Genomic DNA, 27638 nt, shown 5'->3' with positions numbered 1-27638 from the left:
GGTCATGAGTGCACTGCACTTAAAAACGAAATTGAAGGTTATTAGCATGTTTAAGAATTGTAAGGACCACTCCTTTTAAAGAAATTTCAATCGTAGGCATATAAATTAAGCATAAAGAATAGAATCACACGTAGTAGGCTATGGATAAAAAAACAAAAGTACTTAAAGCAATGAATTTACATTGACAGTAGATACAAATTAAATTGCAAAGAAAACTGCAAAACAATTTTAGTGTAAGCAGAAAGAAAATTTCAACATTGATAAATTCACTCATTGGTTAGTTACTACTAACTTTGACTGACAGATTCACAATCAAACTCAAACTAAACTGGGATCAAGCACAACCGTCTACTACTTGGTTAAAAGTTCTTCGCAAAATGAAATGCAAAAGTAAACATAGAGGGATTTGTCAATTTCTTCAAGGAAAAAGAAGTATGATACATTGATTGAAAAAAGAAACACATGGAGGAAAAATCTATATAGCCAGCGCTACAAAAGAACGTCATTGCATATGTAACTTTTTTTATAGAAGCATATCTCGATACATTAAAAAAAAAGATTCATAAATCAAAAAGTGTTATAAAATAATAAACCAAGAATAAGAATATTGTAGAGAAAGAGAGAATAAAGGAGATATCTTTTATTTGTTTTGGTAAGGATCAATTTACAATGAAGGAGAACCTCTATGTTATAGGGAAACAGACTTGATCCCAAAGTCACTAACCCTACTTTTTCTTCGAAAGATAGACATCCATAGTATAGAGATAACTATTCATAACACTCCCCCTTGGATGTCTATTTGATAGATGATGTGCCTAGTTAAAACTTTACTAGAAAAAACCCGGTGAAAAAAATTCTAGTGAAGGAAAAAAAGTACACATTTCTAATAATACGCCCTTTGATTGCCTCATTGAAAACCTTATAAGGAAAAACCCAGTGAGACAAAAATCTTAAAAGGGAAAAGAGTACAATGCGCGTTAACTGCCCCATTGAGAACTTCAATTTAAAAACTTGAATCTTCACATTCCAATCTTGTGCACCATCTTATCGAAAGTTGCAGTTGGTAGAGACTTGGTGAACAAATCAATCATATTATCACTTGAACCAATTTGTTCCACGTTGATATCTGTCACGACCCAACCTCGTAGGCCGCGACTAGTGCCCGAGCTGGGCACCCGTACACGCCCATTAATCAGATATAGCGTACGAATAACTTATACAGTATACAAATAACATATACGTACAGAAAAGTGAAACGTCGCCCCGAAGCTGTCACAAATGTATGTACATATCCCAATCGCATCTGTCAACAGATGACATCACTCATGAGCCGATAAGGCTGTCATAATACAGGGGGACGTCCAGCACACAAATCATACGGACACAACGAAAAGTGATTACCCACAACCCACACATATATGTCTACGTACCTCTAAGAATAATAACGGGAATCATATGACGGACGGGGCCCGCCGTACCTGTGAATAAACATATACATGTATGCAATAACAATTTGGGATCAAAGTATAGGCCCGAACAAGGGCGCTCCAAAAAGCCAACCGTAATCCTAAGCCGGTGGATCATCCAAATAAGTGTCCGTACCGCGCGCATGAAACGCATCCCAGAAGAAAGGGTCGATACGAATATGTACCGAGTATGCAAAGCATGAAATATAGCAACCAAGATCATAGTCAAAACCAGAAGTACAGAAAGTAAATGCAATATCGAAAATATTAAAATGCTTACTCATAAAACACAAATCATGCATGGGCTCTTAGAACTATGGTCGCCCTCCCGTCGTTGGCGCCATAACACAGCATCACACCAGAAGGTTTCATATCTCCGTAACCCGACATATCCCCATAACACATCATAGCACACCATAACGCCATAACACAGTGTTGACACCCAATTTTGTCCCACCTTCCCTCCGAAATACCTATTTTACGCTTCCAATATTTTGACAACTTTAAAAATAATTATTTATATTTTACTATAATTATTAGCTTTTATTAATACCGGTACTTCTTAATCCTGTCATTATCTTTTACTACCGTTACTACTACCATTATTATTATTATTACTACTACTATTATTATTATTGTTATTATTATGATTATTATTATTATCATTATTATTATTATTATTATTATTATTATTATTATTATTACTATTATTTTGTTATTATTTATTACTACCAGTATTATTATAATTCGCATTATAATCATTTCAGCATTTTTACCATCCTATGCACACGCTTCGCGTTTATTTTCGCAAAATTGCATATTAGCGTTTATTTACTGTTGGCTTTCAAAATGTTATTGCACGGGTATTACGACGTCATAATTTTTATTTTTATCTGAGCGCTAATAATTACATATTTTATATTAAATAATACTTTGGCACCCGTTAGTAGATGATTAATTTAAGGGAAAACTACGTATATATACATGTTAAGGAGAAATATTTACGAAACGTAACGATAGTTTTCCTTATTTACAAAACATAACGATATATTACAAAACATGACGGATTTTCATATATTTTTCGTTTTTTTATTTTTTTTTCCAGAAAATATATATATTTTTTATAAAAAAAATATTTTTTTTAAAAAAAATATTTTTATTTTTTAAAAAAATAATTTTTATATATATTTTTTTAAATATTAATTTTTTTTTTTTTGCTCAATGGCTTAAAAAATTACCTCATATTTCTGTGTATGAAAGTTGTATGAAATGTGTATGTGTGAGCAAAATTTTTAATATAATTTTCATATACAAAATTTTGAGCGAAAACTTTAAGCCTTGAATATTGTATGAAAATTGTTACAATGTTGTTGTAGTTGTATTAATTTTACGTAAATCTAACATGAACTTTATACATGAAAATGTGAGCGAAATTTTAAGACATGAGCAAGATACAAATTTCATATTGTTTTCATACACACAATTTTGAGCGAATTTTTTAAGCCTTGAACGAAATATACACATTTCATACATTTTTCATACACTAAATTTTGAGCAAACTTTTTAAGTCTTGAGCGAGATATACACATTTCATACAACTTTCATACATAAGTTTTTGAGCAAAAAAAAAATATTAATTTTTTAAAAAAATAAAAATAAATTAAAAAAAAATATTTTTTTTAAAAAAATAAAAAAATATTTTTTTAAAAAATAAAAAATAATTTAAAAATAATTTTTTTTTTTAAATATAAAGCATGTTTTGTATAGGATTTGTAATGTTATGTTTTGTAAATATAAAACTATCGTCACGTTTCGTAAATATTTCTCCTTAAGATGTATATATATGTCAAAGACCCTTAATTTAAAAGGGGTCTTTTATTTAAAAGCCCAAAGCAGTGTAAGAACTTCTTTGGAAGAAATCAGCCCACTTTTTTTCAGCCAGGCCCAGTTAGCCATACCCGGCCCACCTTTCTCTTTAGATCCGTTAGGTTTCATCTTCATTTTCCAACCCAGCCGTGACCCATCTTCTCCCTCCTTGCCATTCTTATGAAAGCTCCTTTTCTTCATCAAATCCTAGCAGATTTGTCGCACCATTTTGGGCAAAAATCGTACCTCTTTCGTATCTCCTCATCTCCAAGGATGAGAAGTTGCTTTCCCCTCTGTTTTCAACGATTTTAGTCCACGCAAAGGGCCAAAATAATTCTGATTTTCTGAACGAAAATCAACTTTTCAGAGCTGGAATCTGATTTCAAACAGCTCTTTGATTTTCGTTTGGAGCCAAAATGGAGTTTGAAATCCGAAAACCCTAATCTTATCCTATATATACCTAAGTTCTAAGACCATTTGGGGGGGGGGTTTTTTTTTTTTGACGGCGAAGTCTGATTCCTAAAAAGAATATAGTTATAGTTTTGCAAAAAAAAAAAAAAAAAAAAAAAAAAGAGTTTTTTGGGGCGGCGATAATCTCATCCCTAGAAGAAAAGGGCTTTTTGAGAAACACTATCAAAATCTCTATCAGATTCTTATGCTTTAAAATCAGCCTAAGACTTTTTTTTTGGTCTGTTGTTGCTCCTTTTTTTTTTCTGTTCGACGAGCCTTGATCGAAAGAGAAACAGATCTGAGACCCCTGCCCCTGTTCACTGCACTTGAGAAAGGTCAGTGCAATCCCTTCTTCCCATTTTTTTTGATGCGTTTTGATTTCGGACGTATGACATGATTCCCTGTTGGCATGATTAAAGTGCTTTTATTTCCAAGTTGAGTGTTGCGTTAAAGTTATGTCCGATGTCGTAAAAATAGGAAGTTATGTTCGATGTCGTAAAATAGAAAGTTACATTCATCTTTTGATACTGGTTGGTGTTCATATTAGTATATATAGTGTTTCACTTGAAAATATGGCGTAAAACCTCTTTCATTCCTGTTATTGTTTTTATGTTGTTGTTTGTTTAGTCTAGATCTTTGCTTGCTTAATTATATGTTAATTAGTTTAACCTGCAGCATGTGATTTTTCAGAATTAGTAGCTTAAGCTCGTTATTTGCTTACAGATTAATTAGCTTAATAGTTTAGAGTATAGTTATGTTTTTACTGATTGCTTTCATTTAGAGATCAGTGACTGGTTTATTATCCTTATTAGTTCCATATCATTAGTATTAATTCATGATTGTGGCTTATGTGTGCGTTGTCTTATTTAACAATTTAATCCAAAATGAGCTGTGTATTTTGTTTCTAAAAGGTTATGTTCTGCACAGTGGTATGCATATTTAGAGTCGTGTGCTGACTTGTGCTAGCTTATTTGTGTTGAGCCTTGGTCAAGTTGCTTAGTGAAGTAAGATATAGAGAGCCTGTGCATATCTTTATGATCATATGATAGTGTTTGCTTTGGCTAAATTGGGTGATTGCCTCTCTTCATTTTAAACTGTTTTAGTCAAAGGAGGTTTTAGTCTAATGCAAGATTAAGATAAAACAATCATGGTATTTTGTGTCTATGCTCAGTTTTTTTTTTTTCGTGAAAAAACAATTTGGCTAGGACTTTATCTTGTAGTTGTCCATTTCAGTTGTGATGTAATCGAAATGTTATGGTCAGGGCTGTATAATTTATGTTGATTGTTAGTTTTTATTACCCTGATCAGTTTGGCTATGCTAGGTGTTAAGGTCATTTTCTAGCATGATTAATAGTGGTGTTGGCTTATACATTTGTTTCTATGTGAGTGATGCTTATTTGCAGTCTAGTTTCATTCCAGTTTTTTTTTAAGCCAAGTACTAGGTGTTGTATGTTTAGCATGATCTGTTGGCTTTGCCAACATCCATTGTGCTAATATGTTTATCAGGTAGACAATAGGGGTCAGTCCCCATCCTAGGATAATCTCTATGGAAATTATTTCATTATGATCAAAAGGTTTGAGGTTTTTTTTTTATGCCATGAATTAGAAGAATCCTGCAGGTTTATCTCTATATATTTTTTTTCTACAGTTCTTGCTAAGTCTTCCAAGTATATAGCATTTGACTAACTTAGGAGATTGTCTTAGCTTGTCTGAGCTTGCGGTTTCATCTTTGTTTGTCTCTGATGACCTGTTTTGGTTGAGTTTTATATAAGGGTTGAGTTACATCTCAACTTTATTCATGTGTCCTCCCAAAAATAATGAAGGGATAGAATTATGCATTACCATTTTGCTATGTCTTCTTGAGTTGTGAATTTGAAATAAATTGCCTTTGAAGTGCCAGGTTATGCATTTCCAGTCACTGTTCTTTCCCTTGGAGACTACTTGTTAGTCATATTAATATTAACAGATCACTAATCCTTCTTTTTTTCTTTCTTTTGCATGATATCCGGAGTTACGAGGAGTCCCAACTGGGACTCGTCTCCTCCCGCATTCGATGTTGGGCTAAAGCCCAACGAAACACTTTTATCGAGTCAGCCCCATCAGCTGTGCAAAAAATCTGGGCCAAGGCCCATAACAGCAGCAACAGTCCGCAGCAGCATATAAAATTATTATTGGGCCAAAGCCCAACAGTAGCCCCGATTGCAGCAGCTCTTTTAAAATGGGCTGAGCCCATTTAAATTATCTACTCCTCTATTTATTTTGTGCATTTAATTATGCAACTAACTTTTTGTTTGTTTTGTTTTCTCAGTTTAGACAAATCCTAATGAATTAGTAGATTTAGTTTTAGTAATGGGTAGTTAGTTTAAGGAAGACTAATAATCAATTCCGTAAGTTTTACTTTCTTCTTTTCATGTGAAAACTATGTGTAATATCTAATATTTATTTTATTTGGAATAATTAATTTGCAAAATAGCATGACTATATTTTAAGTAGGGGGAATCATATTTTTATTCTTACTATCATATACATTTCAAAACGTCACTAATACGCAAATATAAACTTAAGTATATTTTATAAAGATTGTTTTCAAGATTCATCTAAATTCATATTTTTAGCCGAGCATAGTTAAATAAATTAGTAAAAAAAAAAAAAAAAGGGAAAAGAAAACTCATTATCTTTTGCATTCTATTTATTAAATAAGTCTAGATTTTCTACATCACTATATTCATATAATATAATTTTATTCCAAATTTTTTCAAACTCGCTAAGCTTTCTTCTAAAAAGGTTTCTATTTATATGCAAGCCATTGTATTTTGTAAACTTTAGTTTAAATGGCATTATTATTCAAAACTTTAGCAATATTTATAAGTTTATTTTAAATGGCATTTGAAATTTCCTTTTATGCAAGATTATAATATTTGGTATAAGCTTTACTAGAAATAGCATTTTTTTAAAGCCTTAGCAATATTTATGAAATATTATAGCATCATTATATTCCTTCTTTAAAATCTTAATAACTTTTATAAATTTTATTCGCCTTTAAAGTTTTTTTTTTTCATAAATTATTATTTTCTTTAAGTTTTATTTTAGCTAATATTATTTCCCTTTGAACTTTAGTGATATTTGTAAGCTATTTTTTAAAAAAATTTAAGCACTATATTTAATCTAATTAATTAACCTAAGTTTGGCCGGTAAACCGTAGTTAACGGATCCTAGAGGATGCCTAACCCCTTCCCTTTAGGATAATTAGAACCCTTACCTAGAATTAAAATTAAGCAGACCATTAGCGGAGGTTTAGTTAGCTTTACCTAGTTAATAATTAGGTGCCCTAATTCACCTTAAAATCAATTAGGTGGCGACTCCTTAAAATAAGCAAAATAGGAATCTCCAATATGTTGTACTCTACTTTAACCCGTTTAAATGGGGTATAATACACAGCATAACGCCAAATATAAACGGAACCCGGCCCTCTAGCGAGGAGCTCGGTGAACCGTAACACAACATCACACCGGAAAATAACATAGTGCGCACGATACATAACCGGCCCGGGACTCGGTGAAGGATGTAATAACATAATGCACGAGCAGAGTCGTGAGCAACTATATGCAGTTTAAAACATTTTCAAAGACTCGATGGGATAATCAAAAAGAACCATTGTTTTTTAAAAAAAACACGGCGATAGTTAAATCAGGTTTCTTTCGAAGGTCGTTCGAGAACATATCAAATAGAACTTTAGGGCTTGTAGATACGTATCAAATCGTATGAAATAGCTTATGAAAATTAAGGGTATGATCGTCTTTACAACCCAATAGAGAGGTAAATAGTTGACGCTCGAGGGTTAAGACAATAGTCACACCAAATTCTTTCAAAGGTCGTTAGTATTACACAAGGGAAAGTCTCGGGACCCACGGACGGGTATCAAACCCATCCGAGTCCATCTATGGAAGTTGGAGACCTTATTCATTATGGAATCTCCCACGAACGTTTCGAAGCGATCCGAGCTCGTCTATGAAAGTTACGGTTGTTCGTAGTTATAGAATCCTTTAAAAACAATATTCTTTATGCAAAATTTGAAATCCAATTGTACAAAAGACTTAAAAGCCATAATTTGACCATATTAAGAACGTTAACATTAAGAAGTAAATAAGAATCATATACGTGCTCGGATCTTAAGAATGAAGTTCCCCCGAGACTCGTACTTACACTAGGACATGCCAAAAGAAAGAAAAGTTAGGCTTTACATACCTCGTCCGCTTCCTAGATTAATCCAAACTTACGTCTTGGCTTCTCCAAAATCTACAAGAACATCATTAGGCGCCCAACATTAGTCGTAAGCTCTTAGAAATCCAATTCTAAACTAGTACTCCATTTACAGAAATTTGGGCAGTATTTCCCCTGTAAATTCAACATCCCCGAGATTTCAACTCCTAAAATCTTCAACAACAATACCAACAGCCATTCTAGCAACATCAACAATTAATTCAAAAGGCATTCTACCATCAATAACTCTTTTCTACATATTTCGACAACATTCCATTTACGTTCAAATTAACCACATGCAATTAGGCCAACGCCAATGTTCATACATTCAAATACCAATCCGAAACCATTCAAACAAAATTCAAGAACATTTCAACCAATCCACAAAGTGTTCAAACGGCCCAACCAATATACTACATAACCCGAAGTCTTCCAAATTCAATCAAAATTACAACAACACCTTTCTTTCTTCCAAATTCATAAACTACATCAACATTCCACACATTAACAACATTAACCACAATAACACAAAAACTATATTAAAATTACATTATCTTCTCCAACAACCTACAACGATTCCAACTTCCATTTAAATCATTAAACCATCATTTTCATTATATAATCCACAACAATCATCAACTAAAACACCAAATAAAATTAGTTCATCTCATCCAACCAAAGCACCACATATATACGGCCACACACCATATCCATATTTTCATGATTTTCATCCATTTTTACACACTACAACAACACTCAAACATGCCAAATACAACTAATACACCACTCCTACACAACTCACACCACACGGCTACAACCCAACACCCACGGCTCAACTCTCACACACATAATTTCATGAGGTCATTCATTTCTACATATCACAACATGCATAAGCAACTATAAAACATGTAAAGAACATTAAACCTCACCTTTTCTCTTCAACTTCTCTATTCAGATGAACTTGCTCATAACCACAATGAACGACTTTCTTGCTCTAACAATTTCTCTATGTTGTTTAGCACCTTCCAATTAGTAGAAAAGCTAGAAGAAATAAATTTTTTGATTGCTAGTTTTGGACCTCCATTTTTTTCTTCATGGCCGAATATGGCCTTGGTTCTTTTCTCCATGTTTCTTCAATTTTCTAGAGAATGAAATATGATGAAGATGACTTAATTGTCATCTTTTAGTAGCATATATAAGTTGCACAAAGGCCCTATGGCCCACATGTCTTGGCCGGCCACCTTAGGCCCCCTCAAGAATTGTTTTTGTCACTTAGTCCCTACAATTGTAACATAGTCACATGCACACTTCATAGCTTGACTAGTCAAATTTGGCCAACCAAGGATGGGGCCCACACCACCTCACACGGCCAACATGGCCATTTCATGAAAAATTTAACAACTTTCCATAATTCGCTTTTAACCTCGAATTTTTCATAATATTTCATGCCAACAAAATCATAAGCAACTTATGCTTTAAATAAAATCGAAGGTCAAAAATCTCAAACTCGCATCCCGGAGTAGTCTTGTCCTTAACTTTTCATGGTTAACCCGGAATGTCCCATCGTACAAAATACGGGCTATAACAATATCACCATTCTTTTGAAGATTGTGTGTTAAGAACCACTTTGGTGAAACATGCCTTGTGCTTTTATGAATCTGCTCTTTAGTTGGGCTATGTATCTTTGTTGCATCTTGGCCTTTGGATAGAGTTGCATTGGTATATAATATTGTTGAAATCACTACAAGTGCATTCCTGACTTGCTTTATAAACAGATGTTATCTTTATATGATTTGATTGTCATGTAGAACAACATCATATGACTATAATCCCTCATAGTCATAGCAAAATATATAAATGCATCAATTGCATAAATATATGACACTTCAAGACCAAATAACATTGTAAGTTTCTCATTTCAACTTCTTTTAGCAGATAATCTATTGATTTTGGAAACTCTTCGAGAGTTCCAATAATATTCAAGTCATCAACTTGGACTAATATTATGACAAATTTTGATTTCCACAAAGATGTGGATAAAAAAAATACTTAGTTAATGAATATTCATTATGATAAAATCACATTCCCCTTGCTTGATTTAATCCATATAACGATTATGAATAGATTTTTAGAACCTGTATATGCTTCAGGCATTTAAAATTCTTCAAGAATTTTCATATAAATATTGTCAAGTGACAATACCATTAATATTTAAATGCGTGACATTTTTTGTTGCCTGGACAGCAGGTCTAATAACCTTGAAGCTTATCAAAATGTGTCATTTCACTGACAATAATGTCTATGTTAGCATGCTCTAGACATAGAATTCAGATCCTCACAATCGTTTACAATATTACACTATATTGTGCCAAAGATATCGTCGACAATATATTTTCTTACATCGGTTTGCAATAGTACATAACTTATTGAGATCCCATCACTTCCATTATTTTTAGGTACGTAAACCTCTCATGAGGTTTCATGAAGTGTTATGTCATAGGCTCTTCAAGAGCACATTGCCTCCTTGTAATGATCATTGATCATTTGCTCTTCTTTCTTTTCAATGATTATCGTGTTTGGGACCGATTGGTCTATCACGCTTCATGCATGTTGTTGTCATGACCCAATTTCACTAAGTCGTGCAGGCACCTACCTTTCCCACCTTGGTAGGCGTACCTCAACTCCGCATACATCGTTAATAGGAAATAGCGGAAGAAGTAAAATAGCGAAAGCCTCACAAATATAATATAGGAAAGCGGAAACAATAGAAATACACCCCAGTATTTGGTCTGGTCATACAAGAGCATCTAACTAAATACTACAAGTCTGAATAATAAGTATACATCAATAGTCTCAAAAATATGTCTTAGAACGGAAATAGACACATAGTAGATAGAGGAGTCTTCGGGCAACGAACGTCTACATGCTCGCCCTGTAAGACTCGAATCAGCAAATCCTCGAAACAGTCAACCACGAGGAGAGGAAGTCGATCTCTCCTGATACTCTGCATTCATAAAAGAATGCAACAAGTATAGGTCAGTACAAACAACAAGTACTGGTAGGTATTATAGGCCAACTAAGTTTAGCTAACACATATCAAGGCAATAAAATAAGATAACAAGTAAATCAACAAGGTATAAGTCAAACACAAGCCAGAATCTAAGTACACGTCATCGCCTAAGCACAAGGTATATTCACCTTTTATATTTTTTCAGAATTTTGGGAATTCAATCCCAACATTAGCTAGTATAATCAACTTATTATCTGAACAAGCAACAAAAATCAATTCTTGATGAATCTTCTAGTTCTTCCGTATATGTCAAATAATCAATTTGCACATCAATCGGGATGGCCAAACTACTCATGCCGACTAATAAAATTATTTATACTAGTTGTGCTATTTGTTTTAGTTAATTTCTGGTTTACTATGACATGATTTTTTTTTTTTTGGTACCAATAAACTTCTGATTTACCGTGACATGTGATTTCATCATGCTTACATTTGTGTAGTACAATTTATAGAATAAAGAGGGTAATCTTTCACATACATATTTCTTACCCACTGTGATTTTGAAGACATTTAATCCTCCAATCATTTATAGCTTCAATATGGTAGCCATATACCAAACTTCGGGTTTATTACAACTTATGTTTTGATCATAACAACTTCGTATATAACAATCTAGCATGAATTACATAATAGTATATAGGCTCTTCAGGAGCCTTTAACTTATTCTCCATAATCACATATTGTTTTGACACTACTAGTGTCATGGTTTTCTAAACAAATAGTTAGCTCTTCTGGAGCCCTTAATTGATTTTGTTAGACACTGCTGGTGTCATGAAATAAACAATAATTAAATGGATATGTAAAAAATATAGTAAAGTAAAAAATTTGCTATTTCAGGAGTAGATTTCTGAGTTTGCTACTTTGGGAGAGGATTTATGAGATTACTACTTCGGGAGTAAATCATAAAATACTTAGAATATTTTTTTACAATTATTCTACCTCTACTGGAAGTGAGTCGCAATAACTTCACAACTAATCGCACATCCATATTTTTAATCTTTACTAAATATCAAGACATTCACTTCAGGGAATGAATCTGTATTTGTAACATTTATCAAAAGTTCTCATTCTTCAGGAATGGAATAGAATCTACGTGTTCTGAGCATATCAAATTATGATAGCAGTTTTATGCCTCTTTTAAGATGTTGCTTCTTTAGGATCAAATTAAGGTATCCATATAACACACAGTATTTTCTCTAATATATCTTCAATTGTAATACAACAAATCAATAAAATATTACCACTCCCCGTGATTATATATATAAATAAATCTAATTATCACAAAACTTAGGAAATATGACCACAACAGGTGGCCATATATATATATAGCCATATATATATACTAGATGGCTATGCAGCACGGGCCCAACACTAAAATCTACACACTGAATGCAGGCTCTATATTTTCACTCCTTCAAATTAATAATGTTGGTATGGTTTAACACAAGAAAGGAAAGATGCAGATATCTATATTGTGTTCATACTTGTGTCCTCATTCAAATAGTCCCATGCTTCAATTGAATGACCATATTTGCCTGTCAACAGAGCTAATATAAAAGGGTGTTCCCCAACAAAAATAAGCTTTATAGACTAGTAATCTTGTCCAACTCCTACATATGAGCTTATCAGTGCCATTGGTAGTTGGTGGAAGAATTCCACCTAAAGAAACTCTCACTTGTATAGAGGCTGAAAAATCACACATCTCCACTCTTCAGCTTCCAAAATCTCTATACCACGCAAGCAGCTATCCCAAGGAATCAGAAAGCTAGGGAATATTAAAAGTCTATTAGCAATGATTTGTAGATACTTAACAACATTTGAAATTATCAGTAAAACGGAAAATGGAAATGTTATTGACAATGATAAATAAAGAATGAACTCGTACAATTGATAAAATGATCTCAACTTCTAGTAGAATCAGTATACTGTTCTGTTGTATAAAAAAATTCTAATATATACATCTACAAAAGCTTTTGAAAGGAACTCAAGGATGCTACTGCAAACACAGAAAGTTCTAACTTGTTATGAACAACAAAGTTAGCACTAAAAAAGCACAACAATTAAACAAAATCTTATCAGCTTTGTGCGATGGTATATGTGTGTATATTGTGAATCTATAAAGAATAACAGTTACTAACTACCATAAATTATACGTCAAGTGTTGGTCCTAGATTCTCATTTTGATCAATTGCCAAAATGAAGCACCCAAAGCTAGAACAACCTTTAATTGTAGCAGCTGTGTCTTAATTTGTCAGACCACCTATCTGTAACTCAACACAATGATACACAACCCTATACCAAGTTTCTTATTCGTTTAATTTCGACGTCTCATTTTACCTTTCTCAAATAAGCTCGGTCTCTTTTTAAATAGATTGCGAGGAGATCACTAACACTAAGAACTCCCAAGAGCAAAATTGGGTCTCAGAACTCCTGAGTTCTCTTTCTCTTATTTTCTTCTGGTGATTTTTTTCAACTTTCCCGTAACCACTTGTGCTTCCAATTTAAGGTATCTGTACTCCTAATTTTTGGTATGTTTTCCGTGTTTCTTTCTTCGTTCCTCTTTTTGAATCTATTCTTTGGGTATATTTTCAAATTTCATTCATTCTTCCTCCCTCTTTTTGCTTATAAGGAACCTCTAAAACATGTCTTAAATCCAAAGTCTTCTGCTTTGTTGACGTTTGGTTTGAATTTTTATGCTCACAGCAAATCCAAAAGAGCATCGCCTATACTAATAGCATCACCTATACTAACACAACATACATAAATGGTCCATCGCTCCCTTGACATGCTCATTTGGTCTTTATCATTCCTCGTTCAAAGGCAATCTTTTTTAGGACTTTAGGGCCATAACCAATATCACAAAGATTCATTTATAATCTCACATATATCTTAATATAAACTCCTATAAGCTTTAAATAGTACTAATGCAGATTTTGTTTCAGAATACATTGTAATAGAAAAAAGTTAACATGTTGAAGATGACATCTATTAAAGATACCTAGCCAAGCTAATCTCAGGCTAGATACTTTCTCCAACAAATTGTTTCAATAGGCTACTACCGTCATAACACGTTGAGCATCTTACAAGAATTCATCCTTTTTATTTAATTGTGAACATTTAAACAAAATAGATACGTCTGTCCGAAACCCATATTTATAGGCTTTACTCTAAATGCCATCTTTTTAATGTGCCATCTTTTAAATTTAAGGGAGCTTTCTCTTCTTCAATATTTCATTGCCTCTGCTCCAAATGTAAAAAATCACATAAGTAATTACACATATACCTTGTCATCATATTCTCTTCTGGACAAGACCTCTAGAGCAATGTAAGCCGGAGTCCCAACGGTTGGTTTTGGACATGAATGCAACAGTGAGACGACTGCAATTCCAAGAGGAACGCTATGAGCATCTTAGCATTTAGTTGTGGTATTGAAGGCATAAAATTTTATTTTTGCTATAGCTTCTTTTTATTAACTCTTAAAGCGTGTGACGAACTTAAAAGTAAAAACCTTACGATCTAGTCGCTGCCAAAGTAGGAAAACTCTTCTCAGGTATGAGAGCAATGCCACAACTACAAACATCTAATCACAGAATGGAAGTACTTGCAGGATGTCACCTCTCACCTGAAAATGTGTCGAAGCTAAGCATATTTACACTCTGAAGAAGCTAACCAGAAAGAATAATTGTAAAAAATATATGCATCTTCGACTTCAAATATTACATGTATACTCCAACGGTCCAATCCTCTCGACATGTTCAAGAATCACAAATTATGCTTGTATATAAGACAAACATAGTAGCCAAGATCAGTATGCAAATAAAAATCTTTAATCATTGTTTCTGAATTTAAATATAGAGACCTGACAAATATTAAATATGGTCATTGGGGTAACATACCAGGTAACTGTGACAATAGTTAATAGACATTTCAAATATACTCATTTAGCTTACCAATCAGTAAATAATTATGCAGTAAAGTGATTAGAAATTCAGAATAAGCTATAACAGAATATAAAGGTTATCTTATAGCTCATCCTCCAAACAAATCTACTTGTACGCACTAAGCCACTGACACAATAAGGAATGAGACCTTCTATTAGCAGTTCTCTCCACAACATGATTCACTACTCTTAGTGACGCTCCTACTAACAGAAAATCAATTATCTCGTCTCTATGCGTGCTTTTTAGCATCTCGTTTCAATAGGAAGAAATGTAGTAGCTAACTAAAAGAGTCATTGAGTTAACAATCAAAGAAATATATATCAACTCTAATAGAGATGTCAGTCAATGTCATTTCTACAAACAACAAATATGATGTTAAAATCTTGTGCATTATTTAAGAAAAGAAACACACACCCCTTCGTATAATTTTCACTCCTCGTATAATCTGGGTAAAATTTCAATTTAGTGAATGTGTTTGTTGTCAAATATTTCCTTCAACATACCAAAATGGTCGTTTCTACACCATTTGTACTTCATATCAAATGAATGTTAGTTTAACAAATAATCAAATGGAAAAAAAAAATACACCTTAATTTCCTAATTCAAACATCCCAAAAATGTTTAATTACATCCATTTAGCAAATTTTAAAAGTACAACCAGATGAAACTTAGAGTGTAACAAACTACAATAAAAACAATCACTAAGCAAAGCTGAAAAAATTAAATTTAGAATGTAAAACATAAAGAAGGAAATTCAAAAACCTTGAGATAATAGGCTCTGCATATCTCTTCTGGAGATGCTACAGAAGCAACACCACGAACATCATAATACTCAGATTCTTCCATTATTTGCTTTTACCCTGTTATTTCCAAAATGCTAAATAAGAAACTTCTCTTTTACATCTTCTAAAATTTAGAGGCCAAAACAAATACTAACACAAAACAACATTCTCTTCTTCTCATTACGCACTCTAGCAGGGAAGCAGTGGAAGCACCATTAATTCTCTTCTTCTCTTTCTTTCCCTAGTTTTGTTTGGCTAAAAGCTCTTAAGGACTCTGGAAATGAAGCAGTAGAAGTACCATTATTAGCGTAGTGATGTTTATGGTTTACTACTACTTTGTTTTTTCAAAAGAATGGTATAAAGCTATTATGAGAGGTGTTGCCTAACATGACCACTAATTCAGCAGAGGAAAAGAAAAGGGTTAGAGTTGGCGAGTAAGAACACACATGGGCCTAAATTAGTTACTACTAATATTTAGTTATGTATTCACCACTTCTATCTGTTCCCTTCTTACTATATTATCTTCACATAATTCAAAGTAAAATGCATCTCATACCTCCATTTTGGCGGCATTAACATACTTATAGGCCTTTTCACATATCCATTAACTACATAAATTCAGAAAATTTAAGAGGACAAAGCTGATTCCAAACTACATCTCAATATTAGCCCTTGCGGATAACCATATCAAAAAATTCAATAAAAGCAAGTGATGAAAACTGTCACGACCCAACCCCGTAGGCCGTGACTAGTGCCCGAGCTGGGCACTCGTACGCACCTGTTAACTACCATCAGACCATAGCTAGCATAACAAGAACTCATACATACGGAGAAAAGTGGAACGTCGCCCCAAAGCCGTCACATATATATATATATATATACGGTCGCAAATACAACCTTCGCCAGATGATATCGCACGCCCGCCAAGCAAGGCTATCATAATACGGGGACGTCCAAATTACAAATCACACGGATACAGGCGAACAAGTAACTACCCACAACCCACACATATGTGTCTACAGACCTCTAAGAGTAATAACAGAATCATATGACGGGACAGGGCCCCACCGTACCCCTGAATAGACATATACATATACATATATAACGAAGGCGTCTGTACCAAAATGTAGGCTCCGGAACAAGGGAGCGCTCCAAGATAGCTGAATGGAAATCCTAAGCTGGCGGATCACCAAAACGAGTATCCGTTTTACCGCGCCATCAAACGCGACCCGAAGAAAGGGGGTTAGTACGAAATATGTACTGAGTATATAAAGCATGAAGTACAGTAAACAGGATTATAACTGGAACAAGAAGTACAAAAAGTAAATGCAATATCCAGAATACCAAAATGCTTACTTATTAAAACACAAATCATGCGTACGGGCTCGGGAATATGGTCGCCCTCCCGTCATTGGCGCCATAACACATCATACTCCAGAAGATTTCATATCTCCGTAACCCAGCATATCTCCATAACACATCATAACGCCATAACACATCATAACACCAGAATATATATATGGTACCCGGCCCTCTAGCGAGGGACTCGGCAAACCATAACACATCATACCGTGAATATAGCATAGTGCGCACGATGACATAACCCGACCGGGACTCGGCGAAAGATGTAACAACAGAATGCACGAACAGAGTCGTGAGTAACTATATGCAGTTTAAAACATTTTCAAAGACTCAATAGAATAATCAAAACGAGCCATCATTTAAAACCAAGACAATAGTCATGCTAAGTTCTTTCAAAAAGTCGTTAGAACTATACGAAGGAAAGTCTCGGGGACCACGGACAAGTATGAAACCAGTCTGAGCCCGCCTATGAAAGTTAGAGACATTACTCGTTATGGAATCTTCTACAAACGTATCGAAGCGATCCGAGCCCATCTATGAAAGTTAGAGACATTATTCAACATAAAACCCTTTAGGAACAAAACTTTTTATGCAGCGTTTACTATCCAATCACATAAAAGACACAAAGACCATAGTTCGACTATATTAAGAATGCTATCATCAAGAAGTGAATAAGAATCATGGACATGCTCGGATCTTATGAATAGAGTTACCCCGAGGCTCGTATCATAGCTTACTTACAACTAAGACATGCCAAAAGAAAGAAAGGATAAGCTTTACATACCTGTTCCACCTCTTATTAGATACGTTTATTCGTCCAAGCTCGTAAGCCTACACTTAAAAGGATTCACACTAACGTTAGACTCTTTATTGCACACTTGTTCCAAATTTCAAATCAAACTACTCTATATTCTCGTCGAAAATCGGGCAAAGATCTCCCCTGTTTATATGCCTAGCCCAAAATTACAATTCAGCAACCAAAATATAACAACAATAATACCAACATCAACAACACTATTATTCATACCAACATATTCCATAAACGTCCCACACGACGTTTTTCAACATACAACGACAATATGCACTTTCTTCCATCCCAATCAAGGAGTATAATCTCATCAATACGCCAACAATGTTAGATACCATTTTTATATGCGTAAATCAGTCCATCCACATGGCTACAACACGTCCAAAACAGCCCATAAACACAACAACTACAATACAACATTCTATGACCTTTTCTCCATGACTAGTTTTATTTTTAAGGCTTGCTAGACCTTCAAATAAACTCAACATAAAATATGGGATAAATAACATACCTTATGCTTGAAAAAAACTCAGCCACATCAACCTTTTCCAACACCAAGCTTAAGTAGAAGCAAGAACAATCACCTTTCACGGACTAGTTTTGCGTAATCTTGTCAAATTCTTGATTTATCGGACCATAATATTTGGGAGATGTTTTGAGAGGCTTCTAGGAGTCTTTGGAATGGTAATATACTGAAAAAAAGGGGCTGATGGGGTATTTATAGCCCCCCTAGGTCGGTTCCACCGACTTATTCATGTGGGGCCCGCGGAACCCTTTGGCAACTTGGGGGCTTGCTCTTAAAATGGCCATAACTCTTGATTTCGATATCGTGTGAGGGCCCACGACCTATGGTTGGAAATATCTTTCAATTATCTACAACTTTTAGTCTTGGTGTTTTTCCAAATTCTAAACTTATAATGTCGTTTCTGCCCCTCCAAGTCAACTCATTCGAAAACGTTTCCTTAAATCGTCCTTTTGGAGGGCTTATGTCCATATTTGGCTTATGGGTCCTTCTTAGGACTTGCTCAACTTTCGATGTACTACTTGTATCACTTATAATATATCCTTTACAAAATCCCGACATGTGGGCCCCACCTTAACTCATGGTTTCGAGGGCTATCATTGAGTGTTCATGTTAACCGATTTACTCTATACACTCTCCAAATGTCATATATATGTTCTTATGCTCGGATAACATAATCTTCATCCATAATCCTTGTGTAACTACTGCTCTCCCCCGAGCTCATACTAAGCCGTCGGAACATCTTGATAACGCGAAATTTTCCAAGGTGTAACATCCTTCCCCCTTAAAAACATTCGTCTTCGAATGTTAAACTAGTCTTACGGGGTCTTATAGGCACTTCGGGGAGCTCCTTTTATAGCTACCACATACGCTTTATTTATCAATCAACATAACCACTCTAGGAATTTAGATTATACGTAGGCATAGGAAATAGTAGGGATACTTATTCTTCATCTCTCTTGACTTCCCGAATTCATCTCTCCCTTTTATTGTTCCGCCACAATACTTTAACGGATGTCATATATTTAGTACGCAACCTTCTCACCCGACGATCCAAAAGATGGCTATGGGTCGCTGCCTCGTAGGATAACTCCTCTGTTACCTGGATATCATCTATGGGAAATACTCTGGAAGGATCACCTACATATTTGCGAAGCATTGACACGTGGAAGACTGGATGCACTGCTTCCAAATCAGACGGTAGGTCTAATTCACAGGCAAACTGGCCTACTCTACGGGCAATCTGATAAGGTCCAACATACCTCGGACTGAGCTTCCCCTCCTTGCCGAACCTCATAACACCCTTCAAGGGTGACACTTTCAAGGATACCCAATCGCCGACCTGGAACCCTAAGTGTCGACGTCGATTATCTGCATATGATCTCTGTCGACTCTGAGCTGCTAATAATCGTTCCCGAATGAGTTTCACTTTACTAACGGCTTGCTGAATCATATCTGGGCCAATTAACTTAGTTTCGCCAACATCGAACCAGCCAATCGGTGACCTGCACTTTCTGTCACACCGAGTCTCATACGGTGCTATCTGGATGCTAGAATGGTAGCTATTATTGTAGGCAAACTCCATAAGTGGCAGATGATCATCTCAGCTGCCTCTGAAATCAATAACGCAGGCCCGCAACATACCCCTTAGCTTCTGAATAGTACTCTCGATCTGTCCGTCAGTCTGAGGGTGACATACTATATCGAGATTCACTTGTAACCTCATCCTTCTGGAGTGATCTCCAGAAGTTAGCTGTAAACTGAGCTCCTCTGTCTGAGATCATAGATGTGAGAGCTTTGTGAAGTCTCTCTATATAATTCCGCATAGCCTTTAACTGGATAAATGGTCTTGAATATGCTCTTGTACTGACTCCTTGCGGTTCAATGGTCAACGTCATTAGTCCTTACATCCTTGTCACCATTTACCTTTACATTCGAGTGCTCACCCAACATGACTTTGTCGCTAGTGAGTATAATGGTTATGTCCCTTAAACTATTCCTCCTAGTTCCTTCCCAGGACTACTTCCATCGATCCAAAGTATGTATATACGAAATGGTTCTGCACCCTTCGCTATCCTTCACAGTACAGCTACACTTATGGCAACTCGTAATTCGAGTTCAAACTAAATCCTTGGACTCTTGCCACAACTATTCCTTTAGCTTTCTGCCACAACCGTGTCTTTAACCTTTATCCCTCAAATCTTACAATACAACCCAAAAGCATAGGGCTACGGAAATTCTTACTCCCTTACGATTCTCTCATAACACAAGTATACGTGTCTTCGATTTCCTTGTGTTGGCGATCGTGTCGAGCTCTGGCTCCAAGTTAATAAATTTCTCCTTCTGGAGGATGAGAACGCCATAATCCCTTTCAAGTCCCATATGTTCTTCCCCCCTTTATTAAGGAGGTCCTAATACACCAATAGTTTTTAAATATCCATCGTCTTCGGCACTTATCTTTCGAAAGTTAGAAATCTCTTAGCATCGTTGCACGGCCTAATTTTTCTTTCCTTTACTTCTCATTCCTCGTCGTGGTCACTATCCTTCCGTCCCACTTGTCGAAGTCTGTTCTCCAACCCCACACATTCCTCCTTTGTTCCATACTACCACACTCTATCCCTCTCACACGCCTACCCTCAAATTTTTATCCAAATAGTGCCGTGCTTTGCCCGTCGTCTCTCTTGGAGGCTTTACTCCCTCATGTTTCTTACTCTTTCGCTTTTTCCGACATTTTGGTCACCTTACCCTCTATCTACTCACTTTCTTTCTTTTCCAAATATCATTGTATTACAACTTTCCGAGCCTGACCTGTAGTGAAAACAGCATCAGCTTGCCTTATAACATTTGTGCCATTTTTTCTTTTCACTTGAGCTTCGTTACCCTAGCTTCTCATTTGCTTCCTATGTCTGAATTTATAAGACTTTGTTTACAAAATATCACTTCCTGCGGGGTCACCCATCCTAAAATTTCTCACGATCTCTTAGGCTAAAGACGCTTAACCTTGAAACTAAGATGAAATACGAAGATCTAGTGCTCTCTCAGTATGATAACATCCACCTCACCGCATGACGTCCACCTTCATCACCTAATCTGGAGTAAGTTGAAGTCTTAACAGATTTCAAAACGTTCTCATAACACATCTCCCTCCGAATTAGAAAGGGTCTCTTACTCCAATCAATAATTATCTAATACTTGTAGGCATTCCAAATTCTCAGTTAGGTGGCACTTATATTCCAACGATAAGTGTCCAAAGTTCTCTTGAAGCAGTATCTTTATCCCAACCTATATCACCTGTTTCTTTTGATGGAATTATATTGCACCATATGTTCCTTAAGCCTACCGTCTTTGTCGCTTAAAGATTCCATTATTTTCGAGATGAAGTCGTATGCACGCAGTACCCCTTTATGCTTTACGCCTTTTTACCCTTACTGTGTACCCAACACCGGCTTCTAACTTACTCAAAAACATACCAAGTTCGTCTCAATAATGATCTTATCTTATCACCATGTCGTCGTACTACACCTTTAAATTCATAACTATGTATTCCCTTTTCGTTCCATATTCGAACTCATTTAATTACGTCCATCTTGGTGCTTCCTTTAGTATCCCCTTACCATATTTCTCCAGTCTATGTCCATCCTTATTTTCTGCACACGAGGAATTTTATAATACCTCTATGTCCTTCGGAAAATACTACTCCTACATAATCCCTTTCTCATTTTCAAATCATATTCTGTTCATCCCTATTTGTTCTTATCATATCGGTCATTTCCTAGCACTCATTCTACCTCATTGCTCATTTTTCTATAGTTTGGTCTTTCACAGTCCTGTCACTTATAGTACGCGTATCCTTGGCTACACATGTCATGATCTATTACTGCATAGTTATCTCACTTTCTTCTTATTTCCTTCTTTCAATCATTCCTTCTTTCCCTGTACTCGCTATCATTTCCGTTAGTACATAACCCTTATTCCAAACTTCCCATACAAAACTTGATAAGCCTTCCTTATTCGTTCTATAGCTCGCTTTTCCGTTTCACACTTGCCTTTACATTCTAGCTACATAGATCACATCATAGCTTTGGCCACCTTCTCACTAGGCTTTACTTATTTTCATAACAATCCTCATTATATTCACATTATATCTTATTCGTAATCAATCCTATGATATAACACTTCTTAACCCTTTACCCTTTCTGATCAACGTTATCCTTAATATTTCACAGCTGTCTTATCAATACATTCGTATCCATCATAATTCTTTTCCTCTGTACTCTTGTCTTAATCATACTATTACTTCTTTTAACTATAAGCTCGTCATAATTCATCCTTGCTTATCAATTCGGTCGGTACCTTAAATAACACTCCATCAAGATTTACCGAAATTTTCTAAATCATCTCTTAAGATTACAAGCCCTCTCCAAATTCTTTTACCAAATCGATATCGACCTTATAATTATTATTATCCTCAATTCAGCAATTAACTTCTTTCTCGATGTCAGTCGTACTCGCAACTTAGTCAAATCCTATCATTACTATTAGTACGACCTTTCAAGTCATATCACAAACCTGTATCTCATTCTCTTTTTATTTCCAGGAAAGTTTTCGCAGAGTTTCCTCTATATTTCTTACTATCTCAAAACACACGTACGCCGGAAATACCAACAATGCCTCACAGGGCCAACATATATATATATATATATATATATATCATGTCATATCATGTCATATCACAGCCACACAGGGCTCCCAATATCAACAACAGTATGAAAATGATGGACTTATCTCGTATGTCCAACTCGGCTCGCACCGTTACCCTTTCCGTCCACTTTTCCCTTCCAATTTTTAACTTTACATTTCAATCGTGCCTCAATACCTTACCCGACATATATCTTTCGTGCCTTTGCTTACTGCGTGCTTTGTAACTTCCAATATCGTCAATCACTTCCTTCGTTGATGTCGTCCTTCGTCGAAATCAAAAGTTAGTATAGGAATCTCATTTCCTATGACTTGGCTCTATCGCACGATCTAAGACATAAGAAGGGTCAACGATTTCTAAATGCCCCGCGCCTGTTTATAAGTGTGGCCGGCTTCACACCATAAACAAGACTCTGCCGGACACGGTCTGTAGACACTCCGAGGACGAACTGCTCTGATACCACTTTTGTCACGACCCAACCCCGTAGGCCGTGACTAGTGCCCGAGCTGGGCACTCGTACGCACCTGTTAACTACCATCAGACCATAGCTAGCATAACAAGAACTCATATATATATATATATATATATATATAATATATATATATATATATATATATATATATATACAGATCGCAGTCACAACTTTCAGCAGATGATATCGCACATAAGCCGGCAAGGCTATCATAATACAGGGGGACGTCCAAATCACAAATCACACAGATACAACTGAACAGTAACTACCCACAACCCACACATATGTGTCTACAGACCTCCAAGAGTAATAACGAGAATCATATGACGGACGGGGCCCCGCCGTAACCACGAATAGACATATACATATACATATATAACGAAGGCGTATACCAAAATGTAGGCTCGAACAAGGAAGCGCTCCAAGATAGTGAATGGAAATCCTAAGTCATGGATCACCAAAACGAGTATCCGTACTGCGGGCATGAAACGCGACCCCGAAGAAATAGGGTCGGTGCACGAAATATGTACGAGTATATAAAGCATGAAGTACGAAATAGATTATAACCGGAACAAGAAGTACGTAGAAAGTAAATGCAATATCCGAATACCAAAATGCTTACTTATTAAAACACAAATCATGCATGGGCTCGGGAATATGGTCGCCCTCCCGTCATTGGCGCCATAACACATCATACTCCGAGAAGATTTCATATCTCCGTAACCCGAATATCTCCATAACACATCATAACGCCATAACACATCATAACACCAGAATATATATATGGTACCCGGCCCTCTAGCGAGGGACTCGGCAAACCATAACACATCATACTGTGGAATATAGCATAGTGCGCACGATGACATAACCGGCCCGGGACTCGGCGAAAGATGTAACAACAGAATGCACGAACAGAGTCGTGAGTAACCATATGCAGTTTAAAACATTTTCAAAGACTCAATAGAATAATCAAAACGAACCATCATTTAAAAACCAAGACAATAGTCATGCTAAGTTCTTTCAAAAAGTCGTTAGAACTATACGAAGGAAAGTCTCGGGGACCACGGACAAGTATCAAACCAATCCGAGCCCACCTATGAAAGTTAGAGACATTACTCGTTATGGAATCTTCTACGAACGTATCGAAGCGATCCGAGCCCATCTATGAAAGTTAGAGACATTATTCAACACAAAACCCTTTAGGAACAAAACTTTTTATGCAGCATTTACTATCCAATCACATAAAAGACACAAAGACCATAGTTCGACTATATTAAGAATGCTATCATCAAGAAGTGAATAAGAATCATGGACATGCTCGGATCTTATGAATAGAGTTACCCCGAGGCTCGTATCATAGCTTACTTACAACTAAGACATGCCAAAAGAAAGAAAGGATAAGCTTTACATACCTGTTCCACCTCTTATTAGCTACGCTTATTCGTCCAAGCTCATAAGCCTACACTTAAAAGGATTCACACTAACGTTAGACTCTTTATTGCACACTTGTTCCAAATTTCAAATCAAACTACTCTATATTCTCCGAAAATCGGGCGATCTCCCCCCGTTTATATGCCTAGCCCAAAATTACAATTCGACCAATCAACAACAACAATAATACCAACATCAACAACACTATTATTCATACCAACATATTCCATAAACGTCCCACACGACGTTTTTCAACATACAACAACAATATGCACTTTCTTCCATCCCAATCAAGGAGTATAATATCATAAATACGCCAACAATGTTAGATACCATTTTTATATGCGTAAATCAGTCCATCCACACGGCCACAACACGTCCAAAACAAAATTTAAAACACAACAACTACAATACAACATTCTATGACCTTTTCTCCATGACTAGTTTTATTTTTAAGGCTTGCTAGACCTTCAAATAAACTCAACATAAAATATGGGATAAATAACATACCTTATGCTTGAAAAAAACTCAGCCACATCAACCTTTTCCAACACCAAGCTTAAGTAGAAGCAAGAACAATCACCTTTCACGGACTAGTTTGGCGTAATCTTGTCAAATTCTTGATTTATCGGACCATAATATTTGAGAGATGTTTTGAGAGGCTTCTAGGACTCTTTGGAATTTTAATATGCTGAAAAAAAGGGGCTTATGGGGTATTTATAGCCCCCCTAGGTCGGTTCCACCGACTTATTCATGTGGGGCCCGCAGAACCATTTGGCAGCTTGGGGTCTTGCTCTTAAAATGGCCATAACTCTTGATTCCGACATTGTGTGAGGGCCCACAACCTATGGTTGGAAAGATCTTTCAATTATCTACAACTTTTATTCTTGGTATTGTTCCAAATTCCAAACTTATAATGCCGTTTCTGCCCCTCCAAGTCAACTCATCCGAAAACGTTTCCTTAAATCGTCCTTTTGGAGGGCTTTTGTCCATATTTGGCTTATGGGTCCTTCTTAGGACTTGCTCAACTTTCGATGTACTACTTGTATCACTTATAATATATCCTTTACAAAATTCTGACATGTGGGCCTCACCTTAACTCATGGTTTCGAGGGCTATCATCGAGTGATCATGTTAACCGATTTACTCCATACACTCTCCAAATGTCATATATATGTTCTTATGCTCAGATAACATAATCTTCATCCATAATCCTTGTGTAACTCTGCTCTCCCTTGAGCTCATACTAAGCCGTCCACAGTCTTGATAACGTGAAATTTTCCAAGGTGTAACAAAAACCAAGTGATGCAGTCACCAAGCACTTCTGAGCCAAGTGATGCAGTCACCAATACAGTCGGACAACCTACAACTATGAACTAAGCACCACTTCAAAACCAAGGAAACTAAAATAACAAAAGATTTACACGAAAAAAATGAGAATAAGAATGCTTTAGAAGAATCAACAATTGTTACCTTGCCCAAAATTGAAGCATCAACGTAGATGAGTATTTCTTCACCCGCAAATTGGAGCTTGCTACGGATGCCATAAGCAAGAGTAATCTATTCCTGAATATCAAATTAAATGGAAAATAAAATTAATTTTTACTTCTCCTGGAATTAGGAATTATGGAGGGGTTGAAAGAAAAACTAAACACATGAAACTATAAGTAAATTAAAGTAACGACCCATCAATATTAGAACCAGAAACAGCTAAACACAGGAATGGAAGGGGGGCGGGGGGGGGGGGGGGGAACGAACTAAAACAATACTTTGTAAAAATTATGACATAAAAAGTTAAAAACACCCGAGAAAGCACTATATCAAAATGGGAATTGACTCTAATGTGATTCTTGAAATCAGATTTCCACCAAACTGTAATAAAAAGTGAAAGCTCCAAGTATTCCTTACTTAGCAGCGAAAAATACACAGTAAACTGAGAGCATGGCTTCCAGAACCGCCTTGGTACGCTATTCAAACTTTTTTTTTAGCCCCTTCAATTTATCAAAGCAATCACTATGTTTATTGTATAGATGCATGTGTTTATTGTTTAGGGGCTCTAGAGAAGATGGTCAATTGGGTATTGGAAACAATGAAGAGAGAGAATGTGTAAAAATTACTTTAGCAGACTACATTGGCCTTGCCAGGAAGAAGGGTCAAGAATATGTATTACGTGGCGGCTCAGATGTCCGATTGAAAGGCACGCGTGAAATGACCAAAATGCCCTTGGAATGATGACGATCTTGCTTCAACCCGTGCTTCTAATATAGTATATATATATATATATATATATATATATATATATATATATATATATATATATATATATATGTAAACTCGGTTAAGTTCAAGTGGACGCAAGGTTGTTAATCCAATTTATATTCCCTTCAAAGATTATCAAGAAAATAAGTCTCAAAATAACTGCTATAGACCAATACGTATACAGAGCACACACCTTTACAAGTGATGATAAACATGTTAAATCAAGAGTAAGCAAAAAGGCTCAAATTA

General features: G+C 35.6%; 1 long non-coding RNA gene across 3 annotated transcripts; it reads right to left on the bottom strand.

Annotated features, from left to right (window-relative positions):
• Positions 1-12491: 12491 nt before the first annotated feature.
• Positions 12492-27298, bottom strand: LOC132050317 (uncharacterized). 3 transcript variants are annotated; one of them, XR_009413379.1, is made up of 6 exons: positions 27039-27298; positions 26604-26696; positions 15816-15913; positions 14626-14734; positions 14396-14490; positions 12492-12877 (listed from the first exon to the last, which is right to left on the bottom strand). It is a non-coding gene; the product is annotated as an uncharacterized LOC132050317 (long non-coding RNA). The 3 variants fall into 3 exon arrangements; XR_009413377.1 differs by lacking the exon at positions 27039-27298 and having other exon boundaries at positions 26604-26881; XR_009413378.1 differs by lacking the exon at positions 27039-27298 and having other exon boundaries at positions 12492-12856; positions 26604-26881.
• Between the last annotated feature and the right edge of the window lie 340 nt (positions 27299-27638).

This window comes from Lycium ferocissimum, chromosome 3 (assembly GCF_029784015.1).
Source record: "Lycium ferocissimum isolate CSIRO_LF1 chromosome 3, AGI_CSIRO_Lferr_CH_V1, whole genome shotgun sequence".
Classification (NCBI taxonomy): domain Eukaryota; kingdom Viridiplantae; phylum Streptophyta; class Magnoliopsida; order Solanales; family Solanaceae; genus Lycium; species Lycium ferocissimum.
The sequence above is the reverse complement of the archived record's forward strand: the minus strand, read 5'-3'. Positions and strand labels throughout refer to the sequence as shown.